The sequence below is a fragment of the Trachypithecus francoisi genome, unplaced genomic scaffold (genome assembly GCF_009764315.1).
Source record: "Trachypithecus francoisi isolate TF-2019V2 unplaced genomic scaffold, Tfra_2.0 Lachesis_group11, whole genome shotgun sequence".
In the NCBI taxonomy this organism is placed as follows: Eukaryota; Metazoa; Chordata; class Mammalia; order Primates; family Cercopithecidae; genus Trachypithecus; species Trachypithecus francoisi.
Window position 1 is genome coordinate 132,179,735 of NW_022681456.1, and position 26,634 is coordinate 132,206,368.

The following is a 26,634-nucleotide window of genomic DNA, read 5'->3' on the forward strand; positions in this document are numbered from 1 at the left end:
GTGGATGTCCCAGGAAGGGACAGGAGCCTCCCCTCAGCCTCTGTCAAACACTTCTCAGCCAGGCGTGGTGGCTCATGCCTGTAATCCCAGCGCTTTGGGAGGCCAGGGCGGGCGGATCACCTGAGGTCAGGAATTGGAGACCAGCTTGACCAATGTGACAATTTTTGACACATTAAGGATTAAGGAAAATGACTCCCACTCGTTTGCCTTGCTTTTTAATTGACGATTGGTGTAGCCCAGTAGTCTGAACTTGTTAAGCAACCATTCTTACTGAAAGACTAATCTTTAAAAGTGTCTTCCTCTGGACACGTCTTTGGCTGCTGTAATCAAATGCAATGTAATCAGCACTGGTTAATGCCTTTCCTTGCTTGGCTAACAAATGCTCCTCAGAAACTTTGATTTCTTGTTGTTTTCATTTATAATTATGTTTTAAGCCTTCTAATTTTTCTAGCTTTTTTGCGAGTTGGGAATAATTGTGATGGGTGCTTAGTTTGGAATGTTGACGTACACTCTATGCCCAGCTACTATGCCATTGTGTGAACACTGATTTGTCACTTTCTCATGAAGACTGATTTCACCTAGTTTGGTAAATTCTATTAGGGAAGGGGGTGGAATGCAACTGCTGTTAGGAGGCTTTTTTAAGGATCGGGGAAATGTGGCCATGATTATTACCATTACAGAAGGAACATAAAAATACGTGCTGCCTTCAGTCATGATGAATATGTAAGTCCGCATCTGTGACTGCAGAAAGCGGTAGCCCCAAATCTTAAAATCGTGTGGATGCACCAAGCCCACCTGCAGGGCACTGTGGAGCAGCCTGCATTAGCCGAAGTTGGCCCACAAGCCCTGAGGGATGGTGTCTGAGTTATGATAAGGCTCTGACTTGGTATTAAACAGGCCTCCAAGTACTGTGATATTCTAAACAAAGACACGAGACTGTCCAGGGAGCCCAGTGGGCACCTGTAGGCAGTGTAGGTGAGAAAAGGCCCCAAGGAAGGTTCCTGCAGCTCAGCTAGGAGGATTCTGTAAGGCAGTAGACACGTCAATGTTCACATAGGAGTGTTGAGCTATATTCATTCCTTTTAAGCAGCCAGGCTTGTGCGTGTTTTGAGGGGCACTCACATGGCGCCCCTACCACCCTCACAGCTGGTTGTGCCTGTTTGATGTTCTGGATTTCTGTGTTAAGTGTGTCCACTCTCCAAATGTATCTCTGTCTCTAGAAATTTTAGAGTAGACCATTTATTGTTTAAACGCTTGTTTTTAGTGAGGAAGAAATCTTTAAAACGGGCCATACAGACCCTGCTCTAAATGTTTAACAATGGAATGTGTAATGTTTAACACGTAGTGTTTAAAGTAGAAGACAGTTTAATTAGAAATCCTGTTGGAATGGCAACTTAAATTACCACCATCCATATGCATATGGAAAAGAAAGAGTGAATGTGCAGAATTGGAATTTTCTCTATTTTGTAGAGATTCTGTAATGTATCAGGTACAAGCCTCACTTCATGATTTAAATGCATGAAGCTGAAATGACAAAACTTGACAAACACATGCCTTTGAATAGTGAGCCTTTATCCTCCTTGAAATAGTGATTCATTCACTAAAATGTCCACCAGAACCAACAGCCAAAAGCCTCGAGGAATCTTCTGTGATGTTGACGACATTTGGTAGATGTGTTGCTGAGACTCTGAAATGAGAAGCCCGGGAGGTGCAGGTCTATCAGGCTGTGGGACGTGGGAGAGCTGCTGCTTCAGGGGTTGGAGTCCCCGTGCCAGAGGCTCAGTCCTGCAGAGACTTTTGCACAGTGGGCACCTGCTGCCTCCGGTTGATGGTGAGTCCCCCAGATGAATACCCATGAAAGGTACCATGTCAGCAAAGAGTCAAACTCTGTGAAGCATTTGGAGATTTATTCTGAGCCAGATGAGTTACCATGGCCCTTGATACAGCCCTCAGGAGATCCTAAGAACGTATTCCCGAGGTGGTCAGAGCCCAGCCTGGTTTTATAGTTTTTAGGGAGACATGAGACAATCGATCAAATAAATGTAAGATGTACATTGGTTTGGTCTGGAAAGGTGGGACAACTGGAAGCAGGGGTGTCCAGGTTATAGATAGATTCAAAAATTTCCTGATTGACAGATGGTCGAGAGAGTTGTCAGATAAGGGGTTGTGGAGAGCAAGGCTTTGTCATGTGGAGGGAATCCCCCAGGTAGCTTCGGAGAGAATAGATTGTAAATGTTTCCCATCAGACTAAGAGTCTAAGTTCTAATTCTAGAAGGGAGGTGGGGTGATGAGGCAATTCCGACCCCCACCGATCATGGCCTGGACTAGTTTTTCAGATTAGCTTTGGAATGCCCTTGTCAAAAGCAGGGGCTGTGACAAGGTGGGTGAGCCATCCCCCGCGAGGTGGGGACCAATAGCCATCCCCTCTCCCCCCCTTGGCTATTGGGAGCTACCTCGCAGGGGGGTGAGCCACCCCCCACAAGGTGGGGAGCCATAGCCACCCCTTCCCCCCCTTGGTTATTGGGAGCCATGGTGGACTCACGGCCTGTTTTGGATATTGTGAGTAGTATCGTCTTCCCCTCTGGAAATAATGAACTCTTTCACAGACCGGTGTACACCTCCAATGTATTGCTCAGGGAAAAATGATATTATTAATTATTAAACATCAAGAATCGATTGTAATAATTATTAATACTATCAATTAATATTTTACCATTAATATTGATAATTATTTTAAGTAGATGATGGACGCCAAAAATTAATTTTTAATAATTGACATTTATTATGATTAATTCTTAATATTTTATTGTCAGCATCACTTAGTGTTGATTTAAATAACATTAATTGATATCATTTTATTAATAGTGTTAATATTATTAATACTAATCATTAACATTTTTAATTAGTATTAATATTTAGTGTCTTTATTGTCATTAATGTCGTTGATTAGTATTAATTTTTATCATATTTATTAATATTAATAATTAATAGACTTATTCCTGATATCCGGCGAGGAGAAGTTGATATTACTCCCAATATCGCAGAAAGTGTCCACTGTCCACTCCTCTATGCTGTTTTTCCTAATAACCAGGGGGTAGAGGATGACATTAATGAAATTACCGCAGTGTGTGTTCATCCTTTCGGTCTTCTTGTTTCTTCTATCCAGAGTGCGAGAGGATGATATTACTCCCAATATCGCAAGTGGCGTGGACCTCCAATGTGACATTTTCCCTCACATCCAGCCGGGGAGAGGAAGATACTACTAATAGCCAGCCGGGGAAAGGCACATATTATCCCGAATATCACAGGGGTGTACATCCCCTTGTGATATTGTTCCTTATATCCTGGGATGGAGAAGATAATACTAGTGGTAATATCGCAGGGGTTTTACATACCCACTGTGCTATTGTTCCGAATAAAATGATATGACTCCCAGTATCACGGGGGAGTACATCCTCCTGTGATACTGTTTCTTATATTCAAGGGCAGAGGATGATATTTCTCCCAATATCGCAGGGGTTGTACACACCTCCTGTGATATTGTTTGTAATATCCCGAAGAGGAGAGCATATTACTCTCAATATCTCAGCGGGTGTACACCTCGTTTGTAATATTTTTCATGATATCCAAGATAGGAGAGGATGATAAGACTCCCAATATGGCAAGAAGTGTACAGCTGCCTGTGATATAGTTCCTAATATCGAGCGGGAAAGAGGCTGAGTTTTCTTTCGATATCGCAGTGGGTGCACACCGCCCCCAGCCCTGGGGTATCGTTCCTAATATCCAGGCGGGAAGAAGATGACATGGCTGACAATATCGAAAGGGTTGGACAACTCTTCTGCGATATGGTTCCTGATATCCAGGGGGTGAATAGATGATATTACTCCCAATAAAGTAGGAACCATACAGCCACCGTGGGATTTTGTCCTTAATAACCACAGGTGAGAGATGATATTACTGCCAACATTGTAAGGGGTGTACACCCCTCCTCTGATACTGTTTCTCATATCCAGGAAAGGAGAAGATGGTATTACTACCAATATTGAAGAGATATACAACCCCCATGGGATATTGTTCTAAAGATACAGGTTGAAAGAGGATGAGACTCCATCCAATATAACAAGGGGTGTACACCCCGCCTGTGATATGAATCGTAAAACCTACAAGAAGAGAGAATAACATTGCTTCCAAAAACACACGGGATGTACACCCAACCTGTGACATCGTTCCTGTCATCTAAAGGAAGAGATGATGATACTACTCCCACTACTAGAGAAGGTACACACCCCCCTGTGATATTGTTCCTCATAACTTGTGGGGGAGAGCGTGATATTACTTCCAGTATGACAGTGGCTTGACACCCAGTCTGTGATACTGGTTCTGCACACCAACGCTGTGCCCCTCGTTTCCCATGCGTTCTCTGCACACTTTTGGAACCTCGGGGGAGGCTTTGTCTTTGGTTACAGATGAAGAGACGAAGGGTCTGAGAGGTTAAGCAAGTTTGTTACTGAAAAGCGGTTCCGATCCAGACCCCAAGAGAGGTTTCTTGGATCTCACAGAAGAAAGAATTCGGGGCGAGTCCATAAAGTGAAAGCAAGTTTATTAGGAAAGAAAAAGAATAAAAGAATGGCTACTCTGGGCGGGCGCAGTGGCTCACTCCTGTAATCCTATAACTTTGGGATGGCGAGGCAGGTGGATCACCTGAGGTGAGAAGTTCGAGACCAGCCTGGTCCAACATGGCAAAACCCTGTCGCCACTAAAAAAAAATTAACTGGGCGTGGTGGCAGGTGCCTGTAATCCCAGCTACTAGGAAGGCTGAGGCAGGAGAATCGCTTGAACCCAGGAGGCAGAGGTTGTAGTGAGCCAAGATCATGCCACTGCATTCCAGTTCGGCCAACAGAGCGAGACTCCATCTCAAAAAAAAAAAAAAAAAAAAAGAAGAAAGAAGAATGGCTGCTCCACAGGCAGAGTGGCCCCAAAGGCTGCTGGTTGCCCATGTTCATGGTTATTTCTTGATCATACACTAAACAAGGGTTGGACTATTCATGAGTGTTCCAGGAAAGGGGTGGGCAATTCCCAGAACTGAGAGTTTCTGCCCTCCCTTCTGAGACCACGTAGGGAACCTCCAGATGTTGCCATGGCATCTGTAAACTGTCGAGGCGCTGGTGGGAGTGTCTTGTGGCAGCTAATGCATTAGAATTAGCACATAATGAGACGTGAGGACAATCACAGGTCACTCTCGTGGCCATCTTGGGTTTGGTGAACTTTGGCCGACTTTACTGAAAACTGCTTTATCAGCAAGGTTTTTATGAGCTGTATCTTGTGCCGACCTCCTATCTCATCCTGTGACTAAGAATGCCTAGCCTCCTGGGAAGGCGGCCCAGCAGGTCTCATCCTCCCTTTACCCAGCCCCCATTCAAGATGGAGTCGCTCTGGCTCCCGTGCCTCTGACAAGTTGGCCTGGGTTGAGTGTTCCCTAGTGTGTGGTTGTTGGAGCTGTTCCTAGGAGTAAGAGGTATTGTCAGTAGGAAACAGGCGTCTGTTAGCCCTGAGGCTGGCACTCTGCCCCAGTATGTCGGCCTCTTTTTAGTGGTGACAAAACTGGGGCTCAGAGACATCAACTCCCTCACCCCGAACCCCCAGACTGTGCGTGGCGGGCTGGGGTGTGAATGTGGGGCTTGAAGACCCATCATCTCCTCTGGTCCCCCAGTCTCTGCTGCCCAAGAGGAACAGGATCCCAGGATCCAGTCCCCTCGTGGCACCAGCCAGGGTGGGTGGAGATGGGGAGGCAGAGTTCCAAAGCCCCCCGGACTCTGAGGCAGGTCAGGGACCGAGAGCAACCCAGACCTACAGGCCCCAACCTGAGAAGAATGGCTGCAGGCCCGGCCCAGCGGGCAGGAAGTCTGTGTCCTCAGTAAACGTGACGACGCTTCCGGCTGCTCCAGCCAGGCCGTGCTGTCTTCACGTTTCCAATCATGCGGCCTCCTCTCCAATTCCCAAGCCCAACCCACGGAGACAGCGATCTGGGGTCCACCTGAGGTTTGTCTACAGCTCTGACCCCCTGCTTCCCGCCAGCCCCGCGGCCGGTTCTGGAAAGCTCTCTGCTGCCCCCTGGTGGGGAAGGTCGGGGCAGAGCTCTGGCTGCAAGCATGGGGTCCCAGAACCTTCTGGCTCTGTCACCACTGCTGGGTGGAAAACCAACCCAGGCCTGAACCAGTGACACCTGTGGCGCTCCCAGAACCTCCTGGCTCTGTCACCTCTGCTGGGTGGAAAACCAACCCAGGATTGAACCAGCAGATGGGTGCCTGATTACTTATTATCAGAGCTCTGCCCACTGGCAAGTCTCTCTCCGGGCCTCAGCTTCCCCTTCCATTAAACGAGGGGCTTGGGGGATACCAAGGAGGGGTAACTGCTTAGTGAGGATGGGAGGTTTCTTCTGGGGAGATGAACACGTTTTGAAACTACTTGGCGTGAGTGGTTGCACAGGACTGTGAGTGCACAAATGCCACCACATTCGCGTTGAAATAGTTAATTGCATGCGATGTGAAAGTCACCTCATTTAAAGTGTTTAAAAGAGGAGCCTGGGAGAGTGCAGTGTATGTGAGATCAAGTGGGACATCCACAGTCTCTGAACCTCGGTTTCCTTGCATAAACTGTCAAAGAGACCGTGTGAGCTGTGTTCCCTGGGGCCAAGAGAGTCCAAGAAGGAAAACCTGGGATTCCAGGGACTGGGATGAGGGCCGGGGGCCAGAAGGGGAGGGGTTATGTGGGGACGGCTGGGGGGCAGCCCAGATAAAGCTTTCAATACTGGGTAGCAGCGTCTACACAGGCGGAGATCCGTGCATCTCACTTCCCGCAGGGCTGACCAGTGGCCAGAGGTGGGACTGGCCAGGCTTGGCCCAACCAAGTCTGGGAGCAGAGGACACTGAGTGAGGGCTCCCCGGGGCCACCTTCACTCGCCTGCGGCTCTCCTGATACCACAAGAGAGGTCCAGGAGCTGACCTTGGGTCCTCATGGGAGACACCTTCCTGGCTGCAGGCTGGCACGGTGGTGTGGTGGTCAGTGTACTGGGCTCTGCGTCTCCGCCCCTACCTGCTGCGTGACGGTGGGCCAGACACCTAACCTCTCTGTGCCTCTCTTTCTTCAATGGCGGACAGGGATACTAGCAGCCCCCTATCCGGGCACAGTGGCCTGAAGGTTAAGGGCAAGGGCGGCAGGAGACCTACAGCAAAAGCTCTGAGCAGGGAGCGGCCCAGGCAGTTCCACCACCGTCTCCCCTCTGGCCGCCGAGGAAACCGAGACTCATGGTGAGCTGGCCCAGGTCTGTTGGACTCAGGGTCCTTCTCATCCCCAAGATCAGAGGGCTGCCACCAGGGAAGGAGCTGGCCCCTAGACCCCGCCCAGGAAGCACACAGGGAAGGATGCCATGGGGACTTCGGTATGATATTGCAAAAAAAAATTATTGCTATTTGAACCCTGCTTTCATGCCTCCATTTCCCAGAAAATGAGCCACGGGAGACACCAGGAGAGGCAGGAGACCATCCTCCTTGCACAAAACCCACTCCCTCGGATGCTGTCCTCAGCGAGGGTGGCTGGGGCCAACCAGGGTGCCCACCCGCAGAGTGGCAGAGGTTGACCCTGCAGACATTGAGCACTGTGGCGAAGGTCCTGGCCTTCCGGTAGAAGAAGAGCGACTTCTCGCGGTCCAGGAGGAAGTTGTGGGAGATGGTGGCGGGCCGCGTGTAGATCTTCAGCTGTGCCTTCTTGTTGCCCAGGTCCACGGCGGCTGCCAGTACCAGCTGGTAGTACCCGGCTGCATCAAACGGGTCCTGAAAGGGACAGGCCATGTTCAGCAAAAGCGGGACTCGGAGCCCGTCTTCCCAGAGGCCGTTCCTGTCTCCAGGTCATTCCACATGTCCAGCCAATGCTGGCTCACCCCATGAGCCCTGAAGCCTGTGACACTGCTGTGGTCTCAGCTGCAGGAGGTGGGGACGATCCTGACATCCCTGGAAGCCTTCCTGACTCTCCCTACGCCCCACTCACCCGAAGCCTCCTGTCCCAGTCCCACCCTTTCTGCAGGCAGTGGCTGCTTTCCCCGGGGCTGTGGTCAGGGCAGATCCTGCCTGCTCTGAGCGTTCCATGCAGGACCCGTGGCTCCAAGCCACAGCAGGGGCACAGTGTTGAGTGACCCAGGCTCCCCTCTGGCCCCCGTCCATGCTGACCATTTCCAGGCCCTCCACGGGCCAGGCCAGGTACAAAACCATCTCACAGGTATTCTCTCTGTCAATGTTCCCTGAAATATTGACAATGTGTGACTCCCCAGACATCCACTCCCATTTTCAATGCATCTTTGGCTCAAACTCACCATCCCTGGTTTGGGATGCTGCCTCCCAGACCTCCTCCTTGACCCTCCCACCCCCCACCTGGCTTCTCCCCAGGCGCCTCCTCCACATGGGGGTGACCCAAGGGACCTCTCTAAGACCCGTGCCTGCCCTGTCCCTCTTTACCATCTCAAGATGGCTCCCAGGGCCAAGGACAAAGTCCAAGATGCAGCAGTCCATTCCCTCACGGCCCCGAGTCACCGCCAGTGCTCATCCAATGCCCCCCGGCCCAGCCGAACACTGGACTCTGTGCTGGGTGCATGGCTGAGCCTAACGTCCTTGCTCCCAGTCTGAGGGACCTGGGACTGAACACTGACCACAAAGGTGGCCCGGGCTGTGGCAGATGGAAGCCCAGGAGACAGTGAAGGGCCCAGGAGGCCCCGGACTCAGCCGGTGGGGGGAGGCAAAGGCTTCCTGAAGGGGTGGGGGCTTCCCAACTAAACAGGAAGGAGCCAGCCAATGCATATGTGTCTGCGTGTGCCTGTGTGTGTGAATGTGTTTGTGTGCCTGTGTGTGCATGTCCCTGTGTGCACGCCTGTGTGTGCCTGTGTATGCATTTGCGTGTGCATTTCCATGTGCCTGTAGTGTGTGCAGCAGCTAGTGAGTGGCAGGCTGAGCCAGGACACACCTAATCCACCCTATTCCAGGGCTCACTCTCATGTGTAGACTAAAGGGGACCCCATTTTAGAGGCAATTAGAAAAGATGCCCATTTACCTCTGCTTCTTTGCCAGCCTTCCAGGCCCCATCCAGATCGGCTTTTTCTCCCACTGCTCCGGGCCCTGGGTCCAGAGCCTCCTATACAAGGAGAAGGGTGTGGCCTTGGAAAGACAGCCGCCCTTGGGGAATTCCGAGGGGGCCTCCCTGTGGGAAGCTGGCCTGCACTGACAGCACTGTCACGATGAGACCCAGAGGGCTGTACATGGCAAGGAGGGCTGTGCATGGGAAGGACGTGAAGGAGGCCTCTGCCCCTCGACCCCAACCATGGACTTTGGCCTCTCAGGTATTACTTGGCCCTTTCCTTCCTCCTGGACAGGCGGAGAGGGTGGCAGCTTGACCAAGAGAGATAAAGGCCCACTTTTGGGAGGCCCGTCCCCTGGGTCCCAGGCGAGCCCCTGAGCGGTGAGCAGCGTCCCTCTGGGCCTGACACTTGGCCCCTCCCTGTCTGGCTGGGACTTGGGAGGCCACAGGGACCGCTTCTGACCACCAGGTGTCGCCAGCACTGGGCGGGGGCCTCCCGGGCAGCCCCAGGACTGCGGTGAGGGATACGGGGCGGGGTCTTAGAGCTGCCCCAGTTCATGTTGTTCTCAGGCCCCCAAGATCTCGCCCCCTGGACTGGAGCGCCTTGGCCCCTCAGTCCATAAGGAGCACTGACGCGGTGCCGGTGCGATGCTGAGGAAGGGCGGTGCCTGCTGGGTAGAGGGGTGGAGACACCCCAGGTCTGAGTCTGCCAGTCCCAGCTCTCCACCCCTGCAGGGCTGGGGCAGAGGGAGCACAGCACCTCCCCTCGAGACAGACCTGACCCAGCAAGGTCTCAGCCTGGCTCGCTGGGACCCCGCCCTACTACTCCTGCCCTGAGCTGGGGTTTCCCTGTCTGTGAACCCAATGGTAAGACACTGGTCCCACCCCACCCTTCCTGGGTGATGTGAAGATTCCAGGTGTCTCGGGACTCCAGGAAGGAGTTGCTCAGTGCAGGCTGGCACCCTGGGCAGGCTTCCTAGAGGAGGCACCGGGATTTGGGTTGGATCTTGCATCATGGATTCAACGTGAGGATGATGCCGTCCTCCGAAATATCCTTCTCCCGACCTGCTTCCTTTGTTAAATGCAACTTGACAGTCAAGATTCAGCTTTAGTGTCACCTCCTCCAGGAGGGTCCCCCTGACTACAATCCCCCTTCTTTACCCAGAAGCCACCATTGCCCGCTCATGTGTCAGCCTCCCTGGTTGAGACTGAGTTCTTGAGGGTGGGGCCTGGCCAGCTTGGGAGCTGGGTTGTATCTGCTAACCTTGCCGGCTCCTCTAGCTGGGTGCAGAGCCCCAGGGAGGCCACTGGGCCATTCCTAAGGAAGGCTGGAACCCAGACCCCTGGGGTCTGTGGAGATCCCACTCCAAGGGGGCCGGGAACACCCAGAGCCCTGCCCCTCCCCACCCACCTTCAGCCCTGTCCCTCCCCACCCACCTTCAGGTCATAGACGATGATGTCACCGAGCACCAGGTACACCTTCACGGAGTAGAGGGTCTCCTCGTCGAACTCCAGCGGCGAGTTGCAGAGCTACAGGGCCTTGAGGTAGAAGTGCTCCGCCAGCTTGCCATGGCCCAGCCGGTGGTGCAGGGCGGCCAGCCGGTAGTAGGCCACACGCTCGTTCAGCCGGTCCCCTGGGGTGTAGGCCAAAGGGGCAGGTGTGAGGACGTGGCTCCCTGGGGCAGTCAGGCACAGGCCCCTCAGGAGCAGGTATGCAGAGCCCGGGCAGCACCTGGCTTGCCTCCAGGCACCTGCGGTCACCTGGGCAGCTCTGGCGAGTCCCTTCCAGGTTCCCAGACTCACTTTCCCATCTGTAAAGCAGAACTAATAAGGCCTGCCCCTGTGTACTGTGAGGCTTTGGCAAAGTCGGGCTTCGATGGCCCAGCTCTGTGCCTACACATAGCCACCTGCCTTTGCTCACTGGTTTTAACCAGGGGAGCCCAAAAGCCACGCAGTCCAGGTGCTCCCGGGCACCCCGGCTCCATGCAGCCCACAGACGTGACATCCGACTCCTCCTGGGTGTATCACGACCAGAGCCCCTTATCTTGGGGAGTCACTGCGTGCCTGAGGTCCAGGTACCCCCACAGTTGCGCAAACCCAGCTAGGCTGTCTCCGATGTCCTCCCCTTTTCAGGGCGAGTGCTGTGGAGCCTGCATTCAATGCATTCCCACACAGCTGCACACCTACTCTGTACTGGGCCCCAGGGCACAAGGCGCTGGAGCATGCAGCCTGCCCAGGGTTCCCTGTCTCTGGAGGAGGACAGATGACCTGGCACAGCACCAGGGGCTGCCCGGCCTTAAGGGGCAGGCTGCTGGAAGGGGAACTGGGATTTCATCAGCCAGAGAGTTGTGTGGTTGATGAGGGTAGAAAGGGCACAAGACAAAGGGAATGTGCCACTCAGCCTGGCACCTCCAGGGACCGAGATGTCTGGCATGTCTGGAAGGCAGAGGGCACACTGGGTGGCCCTTGTGATCAGCAGCGGGAAGAGACAGAGGAAGCAGAGCTCAGCCAGGCAGGGAGCTCTGCACTACGTGAGAGACCTCGGTCTGTGCCCCACGGCCAGACAGGGAAGCCAGCTGGGCAGATCTGTCTGCCTGGACAGGAGACCGGGAAAATCCAGCAGCTGTTTCAGCTCCTGCCCTGCAGACATGGAGGCTCGGCTCTGGCAAAGTGTGGGTCCTGGCAGGGCGGGCGCTCAGGGGACTTAACCAGAGTGATGCTGAGTGCTAGGGCCATGTGGGCAAATTCCAAGCCCTCCTGGGGCTCCTCCAGCGTGGCCAGCAGTGCCACCGGCTTGTTGCACAGCTGCAGCTCACCTTGCAGTTGCCCGTAGTCACTGCCAGGGGCAGGACCCGGTCCTACCACACAGGCAGGTGGGGTCAGGCTTCCCGCAGCACCCACCTTGCCCAGCGCCCTCCTCAGAGCTCAAACGTGTGCTTGGAGCATCCCACGCCCCAGTTACCCCTGCACCTCCACAGAGCTCTGTGCTCTGGGATAACGCACGGTTCAGACACCCAATTTGGGGGCTGAAGAGTCATCTGAGGCCCATCCAGCTACACCTGGCAGCCTCAGACCGGCCTCTCCCACCCAGGGCACCGGGGGTCTGACTCGGGGGAGCCAGCACTCTGCTCTAAAAACACCACATTTCTCTGTGCCCAGAGCTAAGCCACCCCGTGAGCTCAGAGGAAGGGAGAAGCCATCCCCGTTTCGGGGTGCATGCAGGTCTGGGCCCTGGCCCTGGGTATCCCACTGACATGCTGTGTGTCCTTTGACATGTCTCTGTGCCTCTCTGAGCCTCAGCTTCCTCATCTGGAAGATGGGGGACAGGACTTCCCGCTCATGGTTGCTTGAGATCATCAGGTGCCAAGGGTAGTGCCACTGTCATGTCCAGACCCGAGCGTTTGTCCTGGGCAGGGGCACGGTCAATATCATTCCCGGTGAGATCACTAGGCAAGGGTAGGGCCATAGTCATGTCCAGGCCCCAAGCGTTTGTCCCGGGCAGGGGCACGGTCAATATCATTCCCGGTGAGATCACTAGGAAAGGGTAGGGCCATAGTCATGTCCAGGACCCAAGCGTTTGTCCCGGGCAGGGGCACTGTCAATATCATTCCCGGTGAGACCACTGGGAAACTAAGCATGTGCATGGGTGGCCCTGCCTCCAGGTGGGAGGCCTCTGCCCTGCCACACCTGTGCCTCAGCCCTCCAGGTGGCCCCCCTGAGGCCCACCCACATCAACCCACAGACCACCTCACCTGGCAGAAGAACACGGCTTTCTTCCGCTCCCAGGCCCCATTGAAGAAGATGTCTCCAGCTGCCTCAAACAGCTCCAGCCCCAGGTTGGAGTCGCCTGTGTACAGGACCACATTCTGTGCCACCTGAAAGGAGGCAGAAGTTCCCTCAACACCCACACCTGGGAGGTGGCCACACCCACCTTCACCAGCCTCCTTCCTCTCACACACTGCAGGTACACCTGAGCATTTTTCAGACCTGTGCATTAGGGCTGCCCCACCACTGGCTTGAGGACAATGAACTGATGCACCCGAGTGCCAGGAGGTGACTAAGCAGCTGCAGCCCAGGAGCCCGACACCTGTGAATCCTACCACCAGGGCTAGCCCTAGCCCACCCCCCCTGCACTCAAACAGTCTCCGTGGCCCCCAGATTGCTGGGAACCCATCCCCTGGTTCCTTTCTGCGTTGCCACATCCCTGCTGCAGCTCAGGGCCACACATCAACAGTGTTTGTGGGTGGGCCTGGTCCCCTCTTGGCCATGAGCTCTTGATCCTTCTCCTCAGCTCAAGGAGGTATACAGCAGGTGCTCAATAATGAAAGCTTCACCAGGCTCGTGGGCTTCACAATTTGTTCCAGATCACACTGTTTGGGAAAGCCTCTGAAAACAGCCGCTATGATAGATTCATTTTGTAAGGAGATGTACCACGTGTCGCTTGGAGCAAGTTCTTCTGCGTGTTAACTGAGTGGTTCCATGCTTTGAGCAGGTGCTAGGCACTGTGAGGGGCCACACTTCTGCCCTCAGGGAGAAGATGCTGGCCTCTGGGGGAGGATGTGGAGGGAGGGAAAGGTTGGAGGGAGGGAAAAGGTACACAACAGGTGCTCAGCAGTGGCTTAGGAATGAGTAGATGGATGGATGAATGGATGAGCAGATGTATAGACACATGGATGGAGGGACAGATTGATGGATGGACGGATGGGTGGATGGATGGGATGGATGGATGGGTGGGTACATGGTTGGAATGATGTGTGTATGTCTGTATGTATGTATGGGTGAGTAGATAATGTATGGATGGGTGGAAGGTAGATGATGTATGTATGCCGGGGTCCAGCCCTGGCATGGTCAGGGTACCCCAAAGGGGAGAGGCAAGGTGGCGAGAGACAAAGACACCAGACACAACATGCAAGAGGACACAGACAAGACTGCAGCCCAGTAAAGGGCTGACAGCCCTGAATGATTTTTATTATAGGCTTATATAGTATCTTATAGAACAATTGTCCATTAGCAGAGCATCAGGCGATTACATAATTATATATAGATTATCAGGATATTCTCAGAAGTTCATCAAGAACAGTTCTCTTTATGGATGGTCAGTTTGTTCCTCTTTCCTTGGTTACCCTTTTGGAGAATCCTGATCTTTTTTCTATGAAACTAGATAGGCAAGCTTAATGGTTAACATAACAAAGTCTTATATCAGACTTGGTGGCTCTTGCGGTTACAGGTGCTAGACGGGACCATTGTGTGGTCTTGAGGAAAAGGTAATAGGGACAATTATAGCAGCACAATTGGTTATAGGCTTAGAACTGGCACAGCAGTCTCTTATAAGTGTAAGGTTATACTTTAACATTGATCATATAACTGTACAACAATTTTCCTTTTTTTCTAATTTTAGTATTTTACTTTCAATTTTGTATAGGGCACCAAATTTAACATCCTTGTCGTCTTACTGTGTCCCACAAACGCAAATCTTTTCATAGAATTAACCTCCCATCTATTTACATCATTTTTTCACCATTTATATAATCCCCAGAATAAGAAATAAGTTGGAAAGTTAACCATGACAAATTTTGCGTAGAATTTTTGCCTTTAGGGGGATACCACATTAACCCATATTGTAGGGACAGGCCCAGGGCCAAGTTTTCCGAGGGTAATGTGGTAAGATCTCTCTTCTATCTTTTCAGCTCATGGGTATTGCCCCATTTTCCAGGATCTGGAGTGGGGGTGGGCAGTACTATTACCGAATGAGTAACACTCCCCAGACCTCACCGTGAATCCCCTCCAATAGTTCTCTGCATATATATGATCAACCAAATGCAAAGCAAAATAGCATAGATTATTCCAGCGATACAGAAGAGCCCACCAGCCACCTGCTGCACAGGCCTTGGAAATGGCCTTGCCAACATCCAGAGGGCTCAAAGCCTTGCTCGAGAGCAGCCTTATGCGATCAGGGTCCGGGTGGTCCCTCGCCTGCATGGCCTGCGCCATATGTACATATGGATGGATAGATGGTGGATAGATGAATGTATGGATAAACAAATGGACAGACAGATGAACGGAGGGATGGATTAATAGATTGGTGGGTGGATGGATGAATGATGTATGGATGGAGGAATAGGTGAGTGGATGGATGGGTGAAAGGATGGATGATGGAAGGATGGATGGATGGATGTTGGATGTATGAATAGATGGGTGGATGGATGATGGATGGATGGAAGGATGAACAGGTGAATGGATAGATGATGGAAGAATGGTTGGATGAATGGATGGACAGACGAACAGGTGGATGGATGGTGGCTGAATGGATGGATGATGAAAGAATGGATGAATGATGAATGGATGGATGGATGAATGGAAAGATGAACAGATGGATGATGGATGAATGGAAGGATGAGCAGACGAGTGGATGAATGATGGATGGATGATGGATGGAAGAATGAACAGTTGAATAGATGGATGATGGAAGGATGAACAGGTGAATGGATGGATGGATGGGTGAATGGATAGATAAAAGGATGGATGATGAATGAATGGATGGAAGATGGTTGGATGGATAGAAGGATGAACAGCTGAATGGATGGATAATGGAAAGATGGATGGATGGACAAACAGGTGAATGGATGGATGAAGAGATGAACAGATGAAGGATGGATGGATGATGGATGGATAGAAGGATAAAGTTGGATAGATGATGGAAAGATGGACGGATGGACGAACAGATGAATGGATGGAAGATAAAAGGATGGATGGATGATGGATGGACGGAGGGATGGATGGGTGGGTGGAAAGACGAACAAGTGAATGGATGGATGATGGAAAGATGGATGGATGGAAGGACCCACAGGTGTATGTGAAGATGGAAGAATGGATGGATGGATGAATGGATAATGGATGGATGGATGGAAGGATGAACAGGTAAACAGATGATGGAAGGATGAATGGATGGGTGGATGGACAGGTGAATGGATGGATAGACGGGTGAATAGATGGATGATAAAAGAATGGATGAATGATGCATGGATGAATGGATGATGGATGGATGGACAGAGAATGAACAGTACAGAGGCCCTCCTGCCTCCCTTGCCACTCACCTGGATGTACAGGTCCACCAGCTCGCTCTGCCGCGGGATGTAGTAGATCTTCCCTGCTTGCAGCTAGGCATGTGCCATCTCTTTTTTCTGGAGGTCAATGAGAATCCCCAGACTTCGTTTGATGTAGTCCAGAGTGGATCTGTAGGTCCTGGAATCAGACACAGGTGTCAGAACAAGGGCTCTCATCCTCCTGGAACCAGTCTGCCTCCTCCCGTGGGTCTGGTGACAGATGAATCTGGAATGTGGGGACTGGGAACGGCCCTCTTGTGTGTGCAGTGTTCTGCCCTTCCCAGGCTGCTGGGAGGGCCAGGGTGAACACACGGCATGGAAAAGATGAAGGACATCCTTCTGAGGGAATCGAGTATCATGCTGCCCTGTGGCAGGAGGAGTGTGCTAGCCCATCTCCCCTGCCTCCCAGACATGGCTTGTGTCTTCTCCAGACGCACCAGGAGCCGTTAGTGTTCAGAGGCTATCTAGGTCGATGGTTCTCAAGGTGTGCAGGCATCACAGTCACTCAGAGGCCTCACAGTCACTCAGAGGCCTGTCTGTATAGCTTGCTGGCCCTGCCCCCAGAGCTTCCGGCTCCACAGACCTGGGGCAGGACCTAGAACTCCCACTTGCCACAAGCTCCTAGGTGACATAGATGCTGCTCTGCTGGTCCAGGGACTACACTTTGAGAAACATGGCTCCAGCACACTGGCCCATTTTCCTTCTGTGAACCTGAGGCCAAGACTGGAGCCAGTCTCCCGGGTCCCCATGGAATCTGGCTCCTTCCCTGCTCTCTCAGTAAGTCTGACACTCGAGGGGGTATGACTGCAGCAATGTCACCGGGAGCTGTGCGTGGGGTGGCCAGGGCCATGGTTACCCCACCAGGTCAGAATGCTCGGGGGAAGCAGAGTGGGCCACCTATGGGACGTGAGACCTTGAAACCCTGTGCCCCAGGGAAGCAGATGACACAACTGGCTCTTCTGTGGGAGAGAAGCCACAGGTGGCTGCTGTGGTCACATTTAAGGGGACAGATGAAGGCCAGGAGTGAAGACTCGGGGCAGGCAGAGGTCAGATGACAAAAGCCACCATAGTAGGAAGAACAGCCCAGAGTGCACGTACTGCGTCTGCTGGGGTTGAGATAACCTTTGACCCAACAAGAGAGGCTCAAGCTGGGACTCATGGGCCAGCAGCAGCCCTGGGACGACCCCAGACCCACCAGCTCAAAGCATCTGATGCCAAGGAACCAAATGATCCAAAGGGAAGGGGCTGATGGTGTCCTGGGCCAGCTTCCCTGTGCCCTCCTCCCTGCCCTGCACCCCTCAGCCCCCTTTCCCTGCTCCCCACTCCCACCACTGCAAAGCCAGCCCTCACCACTTGGTGCCTAGGGACAGGTAGAGCTGACTGATGGTCTCCAGGAACTGCCCCCCCAGCACTTTGTCGGTCACCTTGTGGGCAAGGGAGAGCTGGAGCTCATGGTAGAGGACACACTGGGCCTCGCTGGGTATGACGACGCTGTAGAAGTAGCACAGCCGCTGGACGGCCCGCAGCCTGCCTGGGCAGAAGACAAAATGGAAGACGTCAGCCTCCCAGCATCGAAGCGAGGCTGGCTGGGCTCGGAGGCCCCTGCGCTGTGCTTGTCTCTTTTACACCTTTGTGAACCTGGGCCCCATAGGCGGGGAGCCTGAGCGCAGACAGGCCATGCACCTGTTCCAGGGCAGACGCCGAGCACACTGTGACATGGACACAGCTTGGTGCAGATGCTCATGGTGAAGGCCGGCCTTCTTTACAACTCCCAGGGCCAAGGTCCTGGCCAGGCCCGGCCCCTGTACCAGGCCATCAATTTCTGCTTCACAAAGCCCCTCTGCCCAGGACCAGGGCCGCCTTCAGCCTGAGTTGATGAGGCCAGGGGCACAAGTAGCCCCTGTCGCAGATGGAACCCTGAGAGAGCAAAGCCAAGTGTCATGTCTGCCACACTCGGCATCATGTTGGGGGAATGGGGTTCAAAGCCAGGCCCTGGCGTTCCCACACATGCTTCTCTCATGCAACCAGGCTCCAAACGCACAGGCTCCCTGGCCTCTCCCAAAGCCAGAAGCGGTCTCAGCTTCCCCTACTGAGTCTGGCAAGAGAGAAAAGAGAAGCAATGAACACCCCCAGCCAGCACCTCTGGTCTTATGTCGGGTTGAGCTGGGTGTCGGTGTTGCAGGGTGAGAGCATTGCAGGGTGCAGGGGTTGAAAGTCATATCATCCTCTTCCCTCCTGGATCATGGGAACAGCATCACTGGGGGGTGTACACTTTCTGCGATATTGGGAGTAACATCGTCTTCTGTGCCTTGGAATATTAAGGACAATATCACGGGGGGAGCGTGTACATCTTTGCAATATTGGAATAATATCCCCCCTCCCACTGCATACTAGGAAAGATATCACAGAGTGGGTGTTCACCTCCTGCGATATGGGGATTAATACCATCTTCTCCCCTTCTGGATATCAGGAAGAGTATCACACGGGGGTGTACAGTGTCTGCAATACTGGGAGTAATATCAACCTCTCAGACTTGGAATATGAAGAAGAATATCACAGGGTGGATGTTCACCCCCTGCCATATTGGGAGTAATTGATAAAAATTGATAGTGGATTAAAATGTTAACGATTTGGAATGGTAATTAATATTAATATCACCATTAATAATCAAATAATGATATCCGCCATGAATGTTACTTAAATCAATACAAAGTGATGCTGGTAAGAAAATAATGATTAGTATTAGGGAATAACAATATTGTTCAATGACATTAATATTAATAATTAATACTAAGCGTGCATAATCAGGTAATTAAAATAATTCTCCAAAATTAACAATGGTATCCTATTATTAGTACCATTGATAATTATTAAAATGGATCATTGATGTGTAATAACCATATTATTACTCCTAATACCCCAGGTAGTGTACACGTACCCGGAGCCCCCAGCCGCCGCCGCCCCCCGGCGGCTGGCGGCCCCCCATCGCCGGGGGCTGGGAGACCCACCCCGCCGCGATCCGGGGCCCCCCAGCCGCCTCCACGCCCCGCCCCACGGCGGCGGGCGGCCCCCGGTAGCCGAGGGTTTGGGGACCCACGCCCCCCGATCCGGGGCCCCCCAGCCGCCGCGCCACGCCCCCCGGCGGCGCCTGGGGGACCCCGATGGCCGGGGTTGGGACCCAGCCCCCGGCGATCCTGGCCCCCAGCAGCCGCTGTGCCACGCCCCCCAGGGGCCAGGTGCGCCCGACCGCCGGGGGTGGGAGACCCACCCCCAGCGATCCCGGGCCCCCAGCAGCCACCACGCCACGCCACCCGGGGGCTGGGGGCCCCGGATCGCCGGGTGGTGAGGCACCACTCCCGATCCGGGTCCAGAGCACCTGCCACGCCACGCCTCTCGGCGACTGGGGGACGCCACGTCACGCCCCCAGCCGCCGCCACACCACGCCCATTAGGCCCGGGGGCGAGGCGTGGCGGCTGCTAGGGGACCGGATGGGGGGCGTCACCATCAGCTAGGGACTACAAGCTGACGAAAAACGGGAAGTTTCATTTCCGGCTTCCATGTAAACGTTCATACTGGGCCATAAAAGCATATGAATTAGATATGCCCTTATCCTGAATATATATATTTATATTTTCTTTTATATAGATAGAGACAGAGTCAAGCTCTGTCACCCAGGCTGGAGAGCACTTGCGGGATCTCAACTCACTGCAACCTCTGCCTCCAGGTTCCATCGATTGTCCTGCCTCAGCCTCCTGAGTGGCTGGGACTATAGTTGCGCACCACCACATCCTGCTAACTTTTGTATTTTTAGTAGAAACGGAGTTTTACCTTGTTGGTCAGGCTATTCTCAGTCTCCTGAGCTCGTGATCCACCCGCCGTGGCCTCCCGAAGTGCTGGGATTACAGGCTGGAGCCACCACATCTGGCCTATCCTGCATATTTAAAATTAATTGAGTTTAATAAAACAGAGCAGAGAGAGAGAAATAGCGGCCCGCCCAGCAGCTCTGAAGCTATCTCATGGAAGGTTTAGTGGGGAATCCTGACCCAAGTCCAATCTCCAAGCTCTAGACATTTCACCAACAAAACAGGAAGCCAACACATTCTGGATCTTCTTTCCAAGATAAAATCGACCATTTGTAATCTTTTTTTCAGAGACAACGGAAGCTGAAAAATAATTGCTGAGAAAGGAGGAACTTTTCTAGAAGAACTTAAATCCAAAAGACTATGGGATAGTAATGAGAAGGGGAGGAGAACAAAAAAGGCATGGAAAGTAAAATCAGGAGGCAAAACAAACGTTTTAGAACAGCCCAGTGTGGGCAGTTGGAAAGTGAAGCTTTGAGTAGAAACCAGAGTTACAAAATTTCAGAGCTGGAAGGAGCCTTATAAGGAAGCAGAATTGGGCCCGAGGACTAACACACAGACAATTAGTGGCAGACAAGAGAGGACCTTCATTTTTATGCAACCTCTGCCTCCTGGGTTCAAGAGATTCTCCTGCCTCAGCCTCTCGAGTAGCTGGGATTACAGGCACATGTCACCACACCCGGCTACTTTTTGTCTTTTTAGTAGAGACAGGATTTCACCATGTTGGTCAGGCTGTTCTCAAACTCCTGACCTCCTGATCCGCCTGCTTCAGCCTCCCAAAGTGCTGGGATTACGGGCGTGAGCCACTGCGCCCCGCCCGTTGTAATGGGTTCTATTTTGATTAATAAAGATGTGTTGCAGCCTAGTTATAAAAATTTAAAATTCATGGTCCAAAACCACAATTACTTGGGCACCAACCTAATAACATAAGAATTAAAAGAGATCTTTATATTAGAGAGCCCATGGATGATGAAATAATAAAGAATATCACAATCTCCATAACCCACAAACTTGGTAACTTAGACCAACTGGGTGAATTAAAAGACACAATCTATTAAGACTAAAACACAGGAGAAATAGGTCATCTAAATGTATTTATATCTATTAATAAAATGGAATCAATACCTAATAACCTTACAGAAAACTTACGTATTCCCAAAATCTGACATTCTGTCATGTTATTCTAACTGGTGGAATTCGGGGATTTCCATTTTGGTAAGAACATAGGGGAACTGCACACATTTAATTTTAGTGCTCATTGGTCAGGAAACCTATGTCCACCATAGGATACTGCAGAGCAATGCGTTGTGGAGAATTTAGGCAAGATAATATGATTTTCAGAGTTAAAGGAAGACAACCTGTTTTATGTACAGTCATTCCTCATAATATCACAGGGGATACCATATTGAAACTTTGGGGTATCCCCAGGGATGATTCTTATTTGAGCCACATGTGAATTTCAGACACGGAGGCTTCCCAACTTTGGTGGCTTTCAACAAATGTGGAAGTTAACCTATTTTGTGGAGGCATAAATTTCAATGAGCACTCACTTAACCTTTTATTTTAAATATTATTTTTGTAAACTTTGCATTTCCAATTAGGTGAAATTTGAAACCTGTTTCAGTTCTTATCCACTTTTTTTTTTTTTTCTGAGACGGAGTCTTGCCCTGTCACCCAGGCTGGAGTGCAGTGGCATGCTCTTGACTCACTGCAACCTCCACCTCCCAGGTTCAAGCAATTCTCCTGCCTCAGCCTCCCAAGTAGCTGGGATTACAAGTGCCTGCCACCACGCCCAGCTAATTTTTGTATTTTTAGTAGAAATGTGGCTTCCCTATGTTGGTCAGGCTGGTCTTGAACCCCTGACCTTGTGATCTGCCTACCTCGGCCTCCCAAAGTGCTCAGATTACAGGCCTGAGCCACCGCACCCAGCCTCTCCACATTTTTTAGGGAGAGGGGAGCAAGGGTTGCTTTAAGTTATCAGGGACTCCCATGTACCCAAGCCATTTGTGTCAATTTCTTCCTTCAGAGTTCTTCAAATCAGCATCACCATTGTTAAAGGCCTCCCGCATGGTAATAATTGTGCTACAGGGTTTTATGAACACGAAGTTTATGTTTGATTGAATTAACCTCCTTGCTGTGGCATAAGGGGGCCATAAGTGTTTTCACCAATTATGAGGCGGGTTCACTGTGCAATGGCTACCAACATTTCTGAGTACAATGAGACCAAACACATTCATACATAAATTCCATGAAGTGAATGTATTACTTACAAACAGCAAACAGAAGACAACGGCAGTCTGGGATTCAATATGAACCGCTACCGCAAGATCAGGAAAGCTACCCAGAGCAGATGGATGGAGTTTTGACTGTAAATGCTTCACTTGCGCTACAACTGAGGGACCCCAGAAAGGAACCCACCTTGGGTTTTCTCACACGATGTGGTTTGCTGGACACAAGCGTTAAAGGACATTCTGTTTCGAGCAGGGACTCTAACAGAGCCTGGGCTGTTCTGACCAATGTCACCTGATTATCAGGATATTGCATTCCCAGCATATCATACAGTTATCTTGAGAACTACCAGTAAGAAGGGAGGAAAATGGCCCTGTACCCTTAAAACTAAAGGATCAGGATATTTGTTGTGACAGAGGCACAGACAGTAGCGACAGAGTGTTCTTGTGAGCCACCTACTAGTTCTCTTGACCGCAGCGTGGCACCTGACCTCTTTTCTCTTCCTTTCAATGGAAACTGTTTCAGAATATTTTGAATATTTTGAGTTTCTACATCTAAAGAGTTGAGGCACATGATCACTGGCAGTGTAGACTCTCTGCATGGTTACAGGAAAGAGTTCAGGAGCCCATCAAGCCACATTGGTGGAGACCACCTAATCCTCCAGAGAATGCCACTCCATCGTCCTGGGGTTAGCTCCACATGCAGTAAGGCCATTATGTCTAAGGCCGGCAAGACTTGAGTCCGAAGATTCGACTTTTGGCATGCTGATAAGCAACAGTGATAAGAAAATCCCACACACTGGCTAGTGTCACTTGTGTAACATTTCATACATTTTTTCCAAGCACTGCACTATCATTAATTGCATCAGGCTTTCCAAATTAGAAAAGCTTCACCTATAGAATTTCTTTCCAGTGGGAGATTTCACATGACTTTTCAAGTGAATGTGAAAACTGAAAATATTCTTGCAGTTTCTAAACTATTAGTTTTAATGCTGTGCACGTTCTTGTATTTACAAGGTCCAGCCAGCTACAGTGTGCATTTTCATATGTGCTTGAGTGGGTATGAGAGAAATGAAACATTCCCACATTCTGGACATTCATAGGGTTTTTCTCAGGAATGAGCTGGTGTCATTCAAAGGAACTAACACAACTGAAGGCCTTACCACAAATTTAAATTCAAAAGGCTTTTCTCCAGTCTGAGGCCTCCCAAATTTTCACAAACACGAAAATCTGAAGGCTTGACCACATTTCCTACATTCTTAAGGTTTCTCTGCAGTGTGAGCTCTTTCATGTTTATGAGAAAATGGGAAAGAGTAAATGATTTACCACATTTCTTACATTCAAGGGGCTTCATTTATTTATTTATTTTTGAGATGGAGTCTCACTCTGTCACCAGGCTGGAGTGCAGTGGCACAATCTCGGCTCACTGCAACCTCCGCCTCCAGGGTTCAAGTGATTCTCCTGCCTCAGCCTCCTGAGTAGCTGGGATTACAACCATATGCTATGTTACCTAAGGCCTAAGGCCCAACCTCCCTCTGTTACCTAAGGCCCCGCCCTCTCTGCAAAGCTCGCTCCCCATTGGCTGGGGGGCGGGCCCTGAGCGCCCGGCTCCGTTGGGGGCGGAGCGGCGGGCGGCGGGCGGGGCCCTGTACACCTGCATGGTGTGTGTCCCGGCCTCAACCCAGCGCCAGCTGCAGCTCCTTGATCCGAGCCGGATCCTGAGCGGGGAACACTGGCTGAAGCGGCGGCTGCGGCGGCGGTAGGGGCCCCGCCCAGCGGCTCCCTTGTTGAGGCTGCTGCGTCTCTGTCGGCTGCTCAGCTGCGCTCTAGTAGGCCCAGGCGCGGCGGCGAGGAGCTAGGGCTGGGAGGCGGCGGCCCGAGGTGAGACTGGGCGACGGGCGACGGAGTCTCCGGACCGGGCGGGGGTCTCTGCGCCGGGCGTGGCGGCTCCGAGCTGGGCTCAGCAGGGTCCGGGGTCGGGACCCCGGGTCCCTGCGCCCGGGCTTTGTCTACGCCTCGAGTGGCACCGGGGGCTTCGCGTCTGCTGCGATACCGCGTGGGCCAGCGCGGAGGTCCCGGGTGCCCTGCGGGTGTGGGCCGGTCCGCACTGCTCCCCGGCTCCCCGCGTCTGCCGCGAAGGGGACTGCATGGACCCGGGTGCTGGCTTCTGCCCGGTCCTCCGCGGCCTGGCTGGTCCCCGCGTGCGGCAGAGGGGGCCCTGCATGGACCCACTCATGGAGCGGGGTCCGGGTCACCGCGTGTGGAGACTCCAACGCCCTCCCCGCCCTCCCTCGCAGTGAGGCTGCTTCCCCAGACTCACCAAGGGGACTGCGCGGACCCTCAGACGAGGGAGTCCGTGACTGTGGGTGGGGGCTCTTTCTTGGCCCCGCATGATGGCTTCCTGAGTGTTTTGTCACTTATCTAGGTGGCTGCGTGGACCCGCGCGCGTGGGTCCTGGCTGCCCTGCTAGTAGCGCTGTGCGCCGCCCGGTGACTCGTCTGGGTCGACCCCGCCTGAGACGCGCGTGTAGCGGGGGTCTGTGCGCGGGGTGCGCGGTGGCTGGGGCCGCACTGCCCCCGCCCCGTGATTTATCCTCTCACTTGCTGGGCGGGAGAAAGCGAAAGGCGCGGGCCCGGAGCTGTCGCGCAGCGGCCTCACCGACCTCTGCCCAGGCCGGCGGGTCCCGGGGGCGAGGGGTTGTCACCGCGCGTCCCACCGCCGCACTTCCTGCCCTAGCCTTCGGCTGGGCTCTGATTGGTGGGAGCAGGGCCCTTCTGCCTGGCGCTTCTTGATTTCTTCCGTTAGTAATGGGAAGAAAAAAAAATCTGGAAAGCCAGATTGAACTTTGTAGCTCTCAGCGCCTGGAGAGTGGAAGAAACTCTCCCAAGAATTTGGAGGGCTGAAAATGCGTTTCACGCAGGAGCATCCACACCCACGGAATGAGGCCAAGGCAGTTACAGTTAGAGGTCAGATTTATGAGTGGGGGGCCAGGGTGAGGTCCATAGGTGGGGAGACTCCGACCTCAGCTTGATGGGGAGACCTGATGCTGCCCCTCAGACGCCTATTTCTCAGCCACCAGAGAAAGTGGAATCACTCCTTAGTGAACGCTTTCATCAAACTTTTGAAAAACCTGTAATATCCCAGGAAGCATAATCGAACTGGACAGTTTTCCCCTTTTAAGAGTGTTAAACGTCCCGGAGACAAACAGCAGAAGGCTCAAGGAGTCCAAATACTCAACCTGAAGTTCTTTCTGAACAAGAGATGGTGTATAAGTAACAGGCATATGAGACAAAACTGAACTAATCACTGCAGCTGTGGCTCCTAGCCCTGTAGCATGTCATGCAGTCCCTTTTGCCTTCTCTGCCCTCCTCTGTCCCAGACCCCAAGGCTACAGCGCACCTCCAGTCATCAGCTCCTGCCTACCCATTGCTATGAACTCTGTTTCGGTGGCTCCCTTCTCTCTGAAGTTTTGCTTGTTCTCCTGAAGTCCTGGTCTTTAAGAGCTTATGATCTGCAGGGACAGATTGGCTTTGGGCAGTACACAGTTAACTGTAGCACAGCTTGAAAAATACTCTGATAGAGGTGGGCAGGCAGTTTGTACATGCGGGTAAGTGCGAGGTCCTTTTTCAATACCATGAATTCAAGTATTCATGCTATTTAAAATCTGCAATTCTTTGACTCTCCAGAAGGTTTTTAGATTAATTTTTTTTCTATTACTTCCTACTGTTTGTTGCATAGTTCAGAGTACTTGATGAAAACTTACCAGGTCGGCTGGGTGCGGTGGCTCACGCCTGTAATCCGAGGACGTTGGGAGGTCTAGGCAGGCGGATCACTTGAGGTCAGGAGTTCGAGACCAACCTGGCCAACATGGTGAAACCCTGTCTCTACTAAAAATAGAAAAATTAGTTGGGCGTGGTGGTGGGCCCCTGTAATCGCAGCTACTCAGGAGACCGAGGCAGGAGGATAGCTTGAACCCAGGAGGCGGAGGTTGTAGTGAGTGAAATGGCTCCACTGCAGTCCAGCCTGGGCCATAGAGTGAGACTTCCTCTCAAAACAAAAACAGAAACAATTTACTGGGTCTACCTCCGGCTCTGGAATTTTCCTGGAAGGTCTTCTCCTCTGGGCTTCATTTTTCTCACTTTTGAGGATCGTAAATGACATAATTTCCAAGAATTGTTGCCCTACACCTTTAATTCTTTCAAGCAAATATAGCAGAGAAAAATTCTCTTCCCCACAATGGTGTAAGGAAGTCTCTCACAGAAGGAGACACTTGGGTATGGAGAAGACACAGGATATATATATGTATATATATATGTTTTTTTT

General features: G+C 52.1%; 2 pseudogenes; both read right to left on the bottom strand.

Moving 5' to 3' along the window:
- Nucleotides 1–7,444: 7,444 nt before the first annotated feature.
- On the bottom strand, nt 7,445–18,560 carry LOC117090745 (annotated as a pseudogene).
- Nucleotides 18,561–23,763: 5,203 nt separating this feature from the next.
- On the bottom strand, nt 23,764–24,995 carry LOC117090744 (annotated as a pseudogene).
- Between the last annotated feature and the right edge of the window lie 1,639 nt (nt 24,996–26,634).